Source organism: Cornus florida, unplaced genomic scaffold (assembly GCF_030987335.1).
Source record: "Cornus florida cultivar Cherokee Brave unplaced genomic scaffold, ASM3098733v1 CherokeeBrave_3.0.0_Hap2_Chr06, whole genome shotgun sequence".
Taxonomy (NCBI): domain Eukaryota; kingdom Viridiplantae; phylum Streptophyta; class Magnoliopsida; order Cornales; family Cornaceae; genus Cornus; species Cornus florida.
The window spans coordinates 25,329,378-25,342,978 of record NW_026775576.1 but is presented as its reverse complement, the minus strand read 5'-3'; the positions used below and the strand labels follow the sequence as shown (position 1 = coordinate 25,342,978).

Genomic DNA, 13,601 nt, shown 5'->3' with positions numbered 1-13,601 from the left:
GGTTGCACCGGTTCACTATCTTCATTAGACATTCCAACTTGATTGTTCACAATCCTACCACTCCGCAAGGTAGTCACCGCATTAACATGTTCAATGGCGTGGCTTTCTGATGAGGAATGGGTTTCCACAACACATTGTTGCTTAGGTGGGGCATTTATAGGCATTTTTCCCTTCTCTCTTGCATTGAGAGTGCTTGCTATTTGTCCTACTTGGGTTTTTAGTTTTGTAATAGATTGAGAGTGAGAATGAAGTAATTAAGTGTTAGCCTCTAAAGTGCCCAAAGCATTCAAAACTTTCTCTTCAAAGGCGGGACTTCTAGTATTACCTTGGGAATAGGATTGGTTGGGAAAATGAGAATTAACAAATTGATTCCCTTGCGATTGATAGGGTCTATAACCTTGGGATCCTTGGTTTTGAAGTGGAGGTGGAATATACTTTCCTTGAAAACCGCCTTGGGAAATGTTTGAGCCCTCTCCTTGGTTTTTCCAAGAGAAATTCGGATGATTCCTCCAACTTGGATTATAATGAGTACCATAAGGATTGTTTCCTTGGTTCACAAAAGCCGCATTGACTTGTTCATTAGGTTCATTTTGCATTTGTCCGTGAGGACAATGAGAAGGAGAATGAAGAACACTAGAACAAGTTATACATGTTTCATTTGATGCACGATGAGAATGGTTAGGGAAGGAAGATACTTGGTTTGCCGAGTTTTGGTTAATCAAAAATTGATCAAACCTTTGAGACAAAGACTTCATTTCGGCGGCTATTTCATTTGAATGTTTGACTTGATGTAAGCCAACACTCTTCCTACCTTGTGAATTTCTACCATTCTTGGATGATAGTGTTCTATGCAAAGAATTTTAACTCATACTTTCATAGAGATGCCACACATCATCCTCATGCCTATCAATGTAAGAGCCACCTATGGAAGCATCAACCATACCCTTATAGTCGTCCGATAAGCTCTCATAGAAGTATTAAACTAATTGTCATTTAGGCATGTCATGATGTGGACACTTCCTAAGCAATTCATTGAAGCATTCCCATGCCTCATGAAACGTTTCTCCATCCCAATGTGAAAATTCTCGAATTGAGGTCCTCATGGCATTGGTCTTAGAAACCGGATAGTACTTCTTCAAGAACTCTTGTTGTATTTCTGCCTAAGAAGTGATTAACAAAGGCCTAAGATTATTAAACCAATACTTTGCCTTGTCTTTTAAGGTGAATGGAAAAAGTTTGAGTCTTAAAACCTCTTCCGGCATGCCCGTATATTTTACGGTGGAACATACTTCAAGAAACTCATCCAAATGCTTGCAAGGTTCTTCACGTGGAAGTCCATGATAGTTAGGAAGCATTTGAATGGTTTGTGGCTTAATTTCATAATGATGTGCTTTAAATGAAGGCAATTGGATGCATGTAGGTGCATTATATTCATTAGGCACATAGTGATCTCTTAAAGCAAGAGGTGGATTAGCTACTTGAGGTGCAACATGAACACCTTAGTTTTGAATTCCTTGATTGTTGATGGGAGGTTGTGGAGCATACATTGGCCTTGGCATTCCATATGGAACTTGGCCTTGTTGTTGTGGTGGTTGGTGAATGAATGGCCTAGGCATGCCTAATGGTACTTGTATGTTCTCATTGTGCACATTAGGATGAAGGATACCTTGTTGGTCTATGTGACCAATGCCCTCAACATGATTATCATTATGGTCATCCATTGAAAGATTGGCTCTATTTGAACTTCCTCTTCCCCTAGGATTTCTAACGATAGATTCAAGATGCAAATCAAGAGGTGCAAGAGTTGGTCTCAATGAACGATGCCCATGCATGCACAATACAAAACACAACAAACAACACGAATGACAAATACTATGCCTTCACAACAATGCAATTAGACTTCTTCCACAAACATTAAATTCATACTCCTATACTTTAACTTAATGATGCAAGACAATAAAAAATAAGCCTCCACGCGGGCCGACGATTTAACTAAGGGATTGAGTAAAGAAAATATCACAAAGGTCCTTTAGCACTTCAACTCCAAATTTTAAAGCTTAACTTAGTAAATTTTTTTTTAAATTTTTAACATTTTTCCTTTCTTTGCTTGCTTGAATTGAATGCTCAATGGCTCCTTTGCTTGCTTCCTCTCCAACAATGCACCTAGTTAAGTAAGAACAACACAATAAGTAACCAAAAAGAAAAATAAAAATAAAGTAAAAACACGATCAAAAGAGTACTAATCCTAATCAATTCCACAAATTCGACGTTGCCAAATCTAATCAACAAATCCCTGGCAATGGCGCCAAAATTTGGTCATCTTTGTGCTGTTCGTGAACGCCCAAATTGATGTAGTGAATGTGCGGTTCAAGAAAAGCCTTTTGGGTCAAATTTAAATTTATAAAAACCAGTACCAACACTACTACTAACGTAGTAAGAGTGAGTAGGGATCGTCCTAAGGGACTGTGAGGATCGAGCAATGTCGTGGAATTACAATTAGGGCTAGTAGGTTGAGTGATCAAATAATTGGTTGGTTGGTTGATTAAAGAGCAACTAAATTAAACTAAGCAATAGCAAAAGAGTGCAATTAAGAGTAAGTAAGAGAGAGAGAGAGAGATCTTGGGGTTTAGAGATCACCACCAAGCAATGCATTTCTATATCATTGACAAGTGATTAATGAGGGCCAATAATGGGTTGCAATATTGGTGTGTGTGTATTTGGTTGATTCAACAAGTAAGGATGACTAGTTAAGCATGTATTCTCTAAACATCATGTGAAAGGCACAATATATCTAAGCTATGAAGCATATATTGTCTAAACAATATGTGAAAGGCACAATAAATCAAAACAAGTCATTAATCCTTTCATTAATCTCACAATCCAAATACAACACAAGGATAGAGACATATGCTAATTGCATTCAAAAGCTTGGATCATCAAACAACAAGCATAGATTGTCCTCCCATTTAGCACTACACTACAACTACACTACATCTACACTACTAGCATGAAAGTAAACTAGGGGAGAGGCACAATCCATCAAGAGATAAGCATGAACCATCAAGAGAATCACAAAAACATTCTTTTAAGCACAATATTTTGACAATCTCTAAATCTATAGCACCAATACACATAGACATGCATCAATAACATAAAATCTAGAGATAAGCACATGAACATCTATTCTAGCATACATTGACATATACATAGAATTAAATGACCAATTGGAAGCATTAAACCACATAAATAATTGAATAAACAAGATCTATATATATCAAAGTGTCAAAACATCAATTACAACACTAATCCCTCAATAATACACAAGATTAAGATATAGAAAGCATGCTTGGGGCTAACTCTAGCCCCAAGAGGATGTCTAGCCACTTATGGTGATGATGCTTCAACCCTCATGGGCTAACTCAATGGTTGAAATCTGCTCCTTGTTGATGAAGAGTCTCCAATGGTGTCTCTAGCCTCCTCCTCCTCTAAACTTCCTCTCCAAGAGATGATATGAAAATAATGTTTTTTTTCTCCTTGAAAAAGCAATCCTTATCCTTATATAGGTAGGTCAAAATGACACCCAAAATGAGCTGGGGTCATGCACACAATATTCCCTAATGATTGGATAAAGGACAACTGTCAATGAGATAGAATTTTAACTTTTTCGCACTGGAGGAAGTTCGATCGATCGAAAGTAAGTGAGATCGATCGAACTTAGGCTGGATCGATCCAACTAGCTGAGCTTTTTGGAAAAAGACAAATCCGAGATATTTATGGGAAAAGGACAAAAGTGGTTAGTGAGTGGCACAGCTGTGGATAGGATCAATCATTTGAATAAGGACAAAAGTGTTTGATCGGTCAAAGGATGGTGTTGGATCGATCGAACTTTTGGAACTTTATGCTTTTGGGTCAAGGCTTGGATCTTTCTTGAAGTGCTGAGATCGATCATTGTTCGATCGATCTAACCTTGAACTTGGATCGATTGAACTTTGCTGCTTGCCACCTTTAGCTTCATTTGCTTCCTTCTTTCTCCACTTTGCTCTTTTCTTTGATTAATCCCAGAATTGGTTTAATTAAGCTCTTATTTGGCTGAGTTAGCTTATTTTCGGGATAAGTGCCTGAAAATGGAAATAATACGAAATCAATCTAAAACGGTAAAGTAAGATAGATAAAGGTACTAGAATGCCTAAGCTTAATGGGTTTAAATACGCACTTTTCAGCGCTCATCACACCCCCAAACTTAAATATTGCTAGTCCCTAGCAATGAACTAGAAAGAAAAGGAATGAAATAAACAACTATACGAGTATGAATCTAGAAAACAATAAATGGATAACGCCACTTTCGTAGGGAACACGATTGCAGTTAGCATATGCAACAAGCCTTTTAAACCCCTAGGTTACCCCTAGTGGACGAGTGAAGTCTCGTGAAGGATTCCAGAAATGGTACGCACAAACATTAAGCTCATTCTTTCAAAAGAAGTACCAATATTGCAAACAAGCATTGGGAGAAAACTACCTCAAGTATGCAATTTTTCAACCCTTTCTAAGCAATCTCCTATGATTTCAACATCAAGCAAGCAATTATGGTTCTCCACACATAAAGAAAATGATCATGCAAATCAAAACAACTCTAGAATCCTTTTGAGTGGACCGGCATCAAATGTGTTGCTATCTAAGCCAACTAAAGAATTAATCACATCTTTACCCTCAAACTAGCACTCAAATCTAGTACTGATCATCAAGACAAAAAGTGGACCTTTTATTAAAGCTTTATTTATTTAGGTGCGCTTATTCTTTTCACTCAATATTATTATTATTATTATTATTTTTTTTGAGGATCAAAGATGGAAGTATAGTGCAATGTGTTGATCTATTAAGCTTTCTAGCGATTCATGAGGTCGAGCATTAGGTCAATGACTCCCAAACCAGACAGCTTTAGGGTAATAGGTGTTCAAACACCCCTACGAACTTACAAGCTCAAATCAACTAGGCTACAAATCAAGACAACAACCATCTAATCATTTCCCACTTCTCACTTTTTGAGAGAAGTCCTCAATTTTGTTTTTTTTTTTTTTTTTTTTTTTTTTTTTTTTTTTTTTTTTTTTGAATACAATTATTAACCTAGAGTTTGGGCCCTCCACCTTTCTGCACGAGAAGTTCAATGCTTGATGAGGCTAGAATCCCAGCTGCTTAGTGAAAAGGGGTTGTTATCCACCTTTATCAAGAATGAAAGCTTTCAATGCACTACTAGCTCAATTGGGATATAACCAATTCAATAATTAACAAAGCATGAACCCCACAAATAAATGCTAGTGTGCGCCGATGCTAGTGTGAAAGACTAGAGTGAATCTCAAAACAATCACAAAATCAAGATGATGTGGACCACAAATGTAAGCAAGATATCAATCTTTCAAAAAATTTACTCCTAAATGGCTTCCACAAGGCATACAAGGAGTATTGGCCTTCAAGTTAAGCAATTTTTAAACTTTAAGCAATATAGTCCTCAAAAGATCAAAATCATAGCTAGATATGGACCAATCATAGAAATATCCCTCAAATACACAAGTCATGCTAAAAATTTGAATTTAACACTAACACTGTAGAGCACTATTCCCCCTAAACTTAAATTGCACAATGTCCTCAATGTGCAAAGAGAACAAAGGAAAGAGTATACCAGTGCGACTAAGCAAAAATGATCGGGACTGAAGTATCCGAAGTGGGTGGCATTGCCCCCCCAAATTTGGGATGAACTATGGTCCTGAAAATTGGCACTTGGATAAACTTATCAGATAACAAAATGGGATAATCAATGCACAGTGGTCATTCAAGTGTAAATGGGATAAACAGATAACGAAATGAGAGAGGTATAAGGGTGGTCCTGGAAATTGGGTAACATTCTCTCACTGAAGTCACTGTGATGCACTTGAGGTGTCAAACATACAAATATTAGAATACAATCTTATGACATCCATAGCAAAAATAGATATATAAAATAGAGAAAGTGCAGGTAAAACAAAAATATCAAAGTCGACAGACCGGCTGTAAAAATAATACAGTGACAATAATAAAGTATCAAAAGGAGAGAGGGATCATAAGATAGAAAGGACTAGGAGCTCAGGAAGATGTGGTAGGACGGGCAGGTCTGGCTCTACGGATGTCTCTGGATAAATCTCTGAACATGGTCGCGACATCCATGCGGAAGGCAGTAAACTCTGCTCTGTGGGCTGTGGTGTCAGCTCGGATGGTAACAACAGCATCCTCGGGCGTCTACAGACGTACTCTAAAGCCGGGGGTCATATCTGGAGTCTTAGGCATAGATCAATCAGAAGAAAGCTCCGGAGTCTGCTCCTGCTCTTGAATGGGTGAACTGGCTGGTGAGTCTTACTCTGCATCATCTACAGGGCGCTCTATGTAGATGTCTAAATGCTCGGTAGCTGGATCGACTGGTGTGTCATCCACCGCGGGATGTGCTGCTACTGCCGCTGTCAGTGCCTCTGCATGGGCCTGTGCTGCCGCCTCCTCCTCTAACTCCTGCTCTGCAGTCGCCAGTACGGCATGGACCTGCAGGCGAGTGATAATAGCTCTATAGCTCTTGTCCCAGTCCTTCTTGAGGAAGTGACAGGAACCTCTCTCGGGGTGCTCCTGCGGATGGATGGGATAGCGCTGGTCAATGAGAATCTGGGTGATGAGGTGGCTAAATGGAAGAGACTTGGCCCTTCCGGGCGCCTCCTTGCTGACGTACTCATTGTAGAGCTTCCTCATCACGCTCCAGATAAGCGCAGGAATAGACACCCAGTGGCCGGTATTGAAGGCGTACAGGGCTGCTAGATAGTCGCCCCGCTTCTGAATCTTGTGTCCCGCCAAGTATATGTTTCGGTAGAGGACCGAATTTGTAAACCATAGGTCATCTAGCAAGAATGTCCGGGTAGCGAAGGTCTTGCCACCGGCATTGTGACCTATGAGAAAAATAGCCATATCGGCATAAGAAGGCCTGTGGAACTTGGGATATGTCTCTTGTAGCTCGGGTGGGCACCGATGTGGACAGCGAGTTGAACGGGCCAGAGTATCCACTGTAATGGTGATCTCATAGCCATCGATAGAGGTGATAAGCTCGGCTATAGTGCGCGGCGACGGTCGGAGGTTCTGGTAGAACAACCGTACCAGTCGCGGGTAGATCGGCTCTGTGACCGGGGCAAGAATAGCTGAGAGGCCTCGCTGAATGATGTCCTGATAGGCAGATCGAGTCAGCACTGATCTGGAGAAGAAAGCGGTGTCGAATGCTGACTCGTGCTCGATAGTCACGTGTGTATATCGAGGCGTGAGTCTGTCATGCTGTAAATAAGCTGGCTGAACAGGTGGAGCTGGCTGAGCTGGCTGCTCAGCGCCTCTATGCGGTGGATATGGTGATGGAGTGAATGCTGGATGAGCCGGCGACTGGGGTGGAGTAGGGTGTAATGGCTCCTCTGTTTGAGAGGGTTGCGCAGTCTTCCCAGTCCACTGTCGGACTCTCCTCTGTGTGTGCTCGGGGCTAGGATCCCGGACATGAGATTAACCGGCCCCGTCGTTAAGTCTGTGGCTCGAACCATGACGGTGTCTACGTGCTACCGTCTTAACGCGAGCCATAGTTTGCAAATAGAAATTCAAAAGTTAGTGCCAGCATATATAGAATATAAAGCACAATATGGAAGCATGTATGTCAAATAAGATAGACAAAACAAAATATCGCATGATTCTAAGTAAGTGGCAGAATATGAGACATGCTAAACAATGTGAGTATGAAATGCATCCAATGTGGAATATCACAGGCATTGGGCATATACAAGGTAGCATGAACATAAGATAAGATGAATGAAGTGTGTATATGAGATCTGTGAAATTCGATCGATCAGAAAAAGAAATGAGATCGATCACAAAAGTTGGATCGATCGAAAGTTGGGTTGGATCGATCGAAGATTGAGTTTGATCAATCACAAAATTTGGATCGATCAAAAATTAGTTGGATCGATCGCAAATCTTTGATCGATCAAAAATTTGTTTGATCGATCGAACAGCGCGACGATGAAACCTAACAGTCACAGATCTGTGACTTTTGAATCATGGGGCCCACACGAATGAGTTCGTGGGCCCTCAAACAACACAAATCAAGCCTAAATGCACTCCAAATGTGGCCCAAACGCCCAAATCTAACAAAATCTTCAAAATCTATGCACACATACACACACACACACACACACACATATATATATAGATATGGATGCTAAAGCTTTGAGAATGGAAGATTCAACATGAGAGCAACATGATTTCGCCATTTGAAACAAGTATTGATGCATGAGAGTTCAAATCTTGGGAAGGATGTCTCAGATCTTACCTCAAGAGGGCAAGAGAATAGAGAATGAATTGAAAAGATCTGAGATGAAGAAGATGGATTTGAACTGAGATTTGAGATGCTTGGATCTAGCCGGAGGAATTGCCAGAGCTAGGAGAGATGATTTACAGTGAAGAGGGACGAGAGGCTAGGGTTTGGTGAGTGAGATCGATCCAAATTATTGATCTCAAAACCCTTGGATTTATTTTTTTAAAAAAAACATTTCCCGACTAGTTCGATCGATCGAAGATGAGTTGTGATCAATCGAACTTTGATGAACTCCTTTCAAAGTATTTTTAGATTTTTTTTTTTTTTAATTTAACTAATTAAAAACTAAATAAATTAAAATATTTTTGAATTTTTGAAAACTTGTTGAAAATTAAAACAAAATAAAATGAGAGAAAAAAATAGAATGAAATAAAAATAAAAATATTTTTGGATTTTTGAAAAGTTGAAAAGTCAAACTAAAGTTAAAATAATGAAATGAAGATTTGTGATCGATCGAAACAAGAGTTCGATCGATCAGACAGAGAGCAAAAATATGTAGGTTTTTGGTTCAAAAATTTGGCTAAGTGTTGGAACAAGAGATCGATCAAACTGGAAAGTTGGATCGATCGAAGAACTTTCGGATCGATCTTGGAATGTTTCGAACGATCAAACAGAGAGTTGAAATATGCAGGTTGATGCAGGCTCAAAATTTTTCTAAGTGTTGAGTTATGAGATCGATTGAACTTAGAAGTTGGATCGATCGAAGGTCTCTTGATCGATCTTGGAGTTGGTTCGAACGATGGGACAGAGAGGTGATTTGGATGCAGGTTTCTGCAGGTCGAAAAATTTTCTAAGTGTTGGATGCAGAGAAGAGTTCGATCGATCGAACTCAAGTTTGAGATCGATCGAACTTTGCAAAATGCTCAATAATGACATGAAAGCTTATGTAATCCTCACCAAAGTTCCTTGAAATGCATATGAACCAAAAACAAGTATCTAGACTTCGCAGGAAATGAAATAAAAGATAGAAATAGGGGAGGAATAGGGTTTTGACACCCTACGTATGCTTTTGCTAGTCTTTAACGTCTCTAGCAAGACATTGGGCTCTTTTAGCCCGGATCAAAGATCTTATAATGCATCCCCTCCTTGCTGGGGTGATGGATGCTTTGAACTCCGCCCAACAATTGGTTCTTTGAAGAACTTGTTGGACTAAGCTCAAAAGACGTCTTTGGTCCCTTGTCTATGCAATTACAACCTTTGGGCTTCCATGCCCTTTCAAAGCAAGAGTTTGAAACAAGACTTTTAGAATACAATGTTGAAGATGATCCTTTGAAAGTTTTGGTTTTACACAAAAGCTCATTTCCTTGGCATTGAAGATCATGACATTCATCTACAACATTGACTTCTCCTTCATATTTGTCAAATGAATTGGGTGTGGGATTAAAGATATTCAACTTCACCTTCATGTGGCCAAATGAAATCTTCATTATCCTCGTCCTACAATTGATGTTGGCATTAGCGGTTGCCAAGAAAGGACGGCCAAGGATAACGGGAATTTGGCTCTTAGGATTGGGAATCGGTTCTGTGTCTATGACAACGAAATCAACCGGGAAGAAGAATTTGTCAATCCTTTTCAAAACATCATCAATTATACCCCTAGGCTTCTTAATGGATCGGTCGGCAAGTTGCAAAACTACCGACGTCGGTTTCAATTCACCTAAGCCCAATTTGACATAAACCGAGTATGAAAGAAGATTAACACTTGCTCCTAAGTCAAGAAGCACCCGATTAATGATATGATCACCAATAATGCATAATGTAATGGGTGAACTGGGGTCCTAAACTTTGGAAGAGTGTTATGTTGCAAAATTGAGCTTACTTGCTCGGTCAAAACCACTTTTCTTGGTGCTTGGCTCTTGTTCTTCCGCTTTTGGGTGCACAAGTCTTTCAAGAATTTGGCATAAGCTGGAATTTGCTTGATTGCATCTAACTGTGGAAGGTTAACTTTCACTTGCCTAAACATTTTCGTGATTTCATTCGTTTTTGCCTTTTGCTTGTCTTTTGAAATGGATCCTTTTAAGGCATCCGGAAATGGAACCTTTGGTTCAAACACTTTTTTAAAATTTTCTTTTGAACTCTTTTCAACACAAGAAGTTTTCAAATCATTTTTCAATAAAAACTTTTCAACATCCTTTTTCAAAACTTCTTTTACAAACACATCTTTTAAGACTTTCTCATCTACAAGGTCATGTATATGCAATGAAGGAGAATGGGATGTGAAACGGGACAGGTGACAACTTGAGGTTGCACCGGTTCACTCTCTTCATTAGACATTCCAACTTGATTGTACCACTCCGCAAGGTAGTCACCGCATTACCATGTTCAATGGCGTGGCCTTCCGATGAGGAATGGGTTTCCACAACACATTGTTGCTTAGGTGGGGCATTTATAGGTATCTTTCCCTTCTCTCTTGCATTGAGAGTGCTTACTATTTGCCCTACTTGGGTTTCTAGTTTTGCAATAGATTGAGAGTGAGAATGAAACAATTGAGTGTTAGCCTCTAAAGTGCCTAAAGCATTCAAAACTTTCTCTTCAAAGGCGGGACTTCTAGTATTACCTTGGGAATAGGATTGGTTGGGAAAATGAGAATTAGCAAATTGATTCCCTTGTGATTGATAGGGTCTATAACCTTGGGATCCTTGGTTTTGAAGTGGAGGTGGAATATACTTTCCTTGAAAACCGCCTTGGGAAGGGTTTGAGCCCTCTCCTTGGTTTTTCCAAGAGAAATTCGGATGATTCCTCCAACTTGGATTATAATGAGTACCATAAGGATTGTTCCCTTGGTTCACAAAAGCCGCATTGGCTTATTCATTAGGTTCACTTTGCACTTGTCTGTGAGGATAATGAGAAGTAGAATGAAGAACACTAGAACAAGTCATACATGTTTCATTTGATGCACGATGAGAATGGTTAGGGAAGGAAGATACTTGGTTTGCCAGTTTTGGTTAATAAAAAATTGATCAAACCTTTGAGACAAAGACTTCATTTTGGCAGCTATTTCATTTTAATGTTCGACTTGATGTAAGCCAACACTCTTCCTACCCTGTGAATTTCTACCATTCTTGGATGATAGTGTTCTATGCAAATAATTTTCACTCATACTTTCATAGAGATGCCACACGTCATCCTCATGCCTATCAATGTAAGAGCCACCCATGGAAGCATCAACCATACCCTTATAGTTGTCCGATAAGCTCTCATAGAAGTATTGAACTAATTGTCATTTAGGCATGTCATGATGTGGACACTTCCTAAGCAATTCATTGAAGCATTCCCATGCCTCATGAAACGTTTCTCCATCCCCATGTGAAAATTCTCGAATTGAGGTCCTCATGGCATTGGTCTTAGAAACCGGATAGTACTTCTTCAAGAACTCTTGTTGTATTTCTGCCCAAGAAGTGGTTGAAAAAAGCCTAAGATTGTTAAACCAATACTTTGCCTTGTCTTTTAAGGTGAATGGAAAAAGTTTGAGTCTTAAAACCTCTTCCGGCATGTCCGTATATTTTACGGTGGAACATACTTCAAGAAACTCATCCAAATGTTTGTAAGGTTCTTCACTTGGAAGTCCATGATAGTTAGGAAGCATTTGAATGGTTTGTGGCTTAATTTCATAATGATGTGCTCTAAATGGAGGCAATTGGATGCATGTAGGTGCATTGTATTCATTAGGCACATAGTGATCTCTTAAAGCAAGAGGTAGATTAGCTACTTGAGGTGCAACATGAACACCTTGGTTTTGAATTCCTTGATTGTTGATGGGAGGTTGTGGAGCATACATTGGCCTTGGCATTCCATATGGAACTTGGCCTTGTTGTTGTGGTGGTTGGTGAATGAATGGCCTAGGCATGCCTAATGGTACTTGTATGTTCTCATTCTACACATTGGGATGAAGGATACCTTGTTGGTCTATGTGACCAATGTCCTTAACATGATTATCATTATGGTTATCCATTGAAAGATTGGCTCTATTAGTGGTTTTTAAATGTAAGTTTGGGGTCGGCAGAGACAAAGTCGTGGGCAGGTGTAGGCCAAGTTGGGGTCGGTTGAGACCAAGGTTGGGAGAATATAGGGCATTTCATTACATTTTATACATAGTTGTATTGACTTGCCAAAATGCTATTGTGGTTGTCGATTTGTGGATTAAATGCTATAAAAAAAACCCAAGTATGATCCCCATTCTCTTTTATCCCATTATATGTTGTGTGACTCAAGGGAGTCCAAAGTTGACACTTTAGGTGGCTTCTACTGAGCAGTGGTGCTCACCCCTTTACTTTAAACATTTTCAAGACTTGAAGTGATGAAGAGGATGCTACGCCTACACTTGATTATATGAAATTAGGAAATATATGTTTCGTTGTATCATGTATTAAAAAAAAAAATAAAAATCTATTCAAAATCAATGTAAATGAATTTACCTCGATGTATGATGATCTAATCTTGATGTACTGATGTTATATTATCGATGCATATATGCTTATGGGTGTTTTGGGGTAATTTTTAACTATATTCAAGGTCACAAGTGAAGCTATTAGGATGCCAAATTTTTTGGGTACTTAAATAGGGTAACAATTATGTTTCTGGACCATTTTTGTCACTCCCAAGTCTTGTCGGACGACTAGCAAGGCCCACCAGCTGATCGAGGGCCAAAACAAAGAGTTTTCTATGCTAAGAAGTTGTTTTAGCTGCTTGACACTCACCGTCGACCGGCTGATCCTTCATTTATGCTGACTGAAGCTCCTAGTTCACCTACAGTTTTGACCTGACTTTAAACTATCATATCTCCCTCATTTTAACTCCAAATTGGGTCAAATTTGATTCTAAACTTAATTATTTTGAGTCATATTTCCAATGATACCAAATTCATTCAAATATTCCAACTGCAGATGAAGTTATGACCATTTTAGTGCGGATAACTCCAGGAATCGTTTAAACCGGAAGGGGCTAACCTTGTGAAAATAGTGTTCTTGCATTTTAAACCATATGAAATGGGTTTATATAACTGTGATGACCTAAATGGATATCCTTTGACTCATTTAGAGTCAATCCACTCCTCTTAATTATTTTAAAGTGACCGTTTTAGCCCTAGGTGTCTTCGGGTCGGGCTAGGGCCCTGTTAGCAATCCGGACCTCCAGGTTTGGGTCGTTACAGATTTGGTATCGTAGATTTAGGTTCAAAAACCTAAGGACG

The 13,601-nt window shown here is 39.3% G+C and overlaps 1 pseudogene; it reads left to right on the top strand.

Moving 5' to 3' along the window:
* Positions 1-11,643: 11,643 nt before the first annotated feature.
* LOC132315475 (small nucleolar RNA R71) lies at positions 11,644-11,742 on the top strand (annotated as a pseudogene).
* Positions 11,743-13,601: the final 1,859 nt, after the last annotated feature.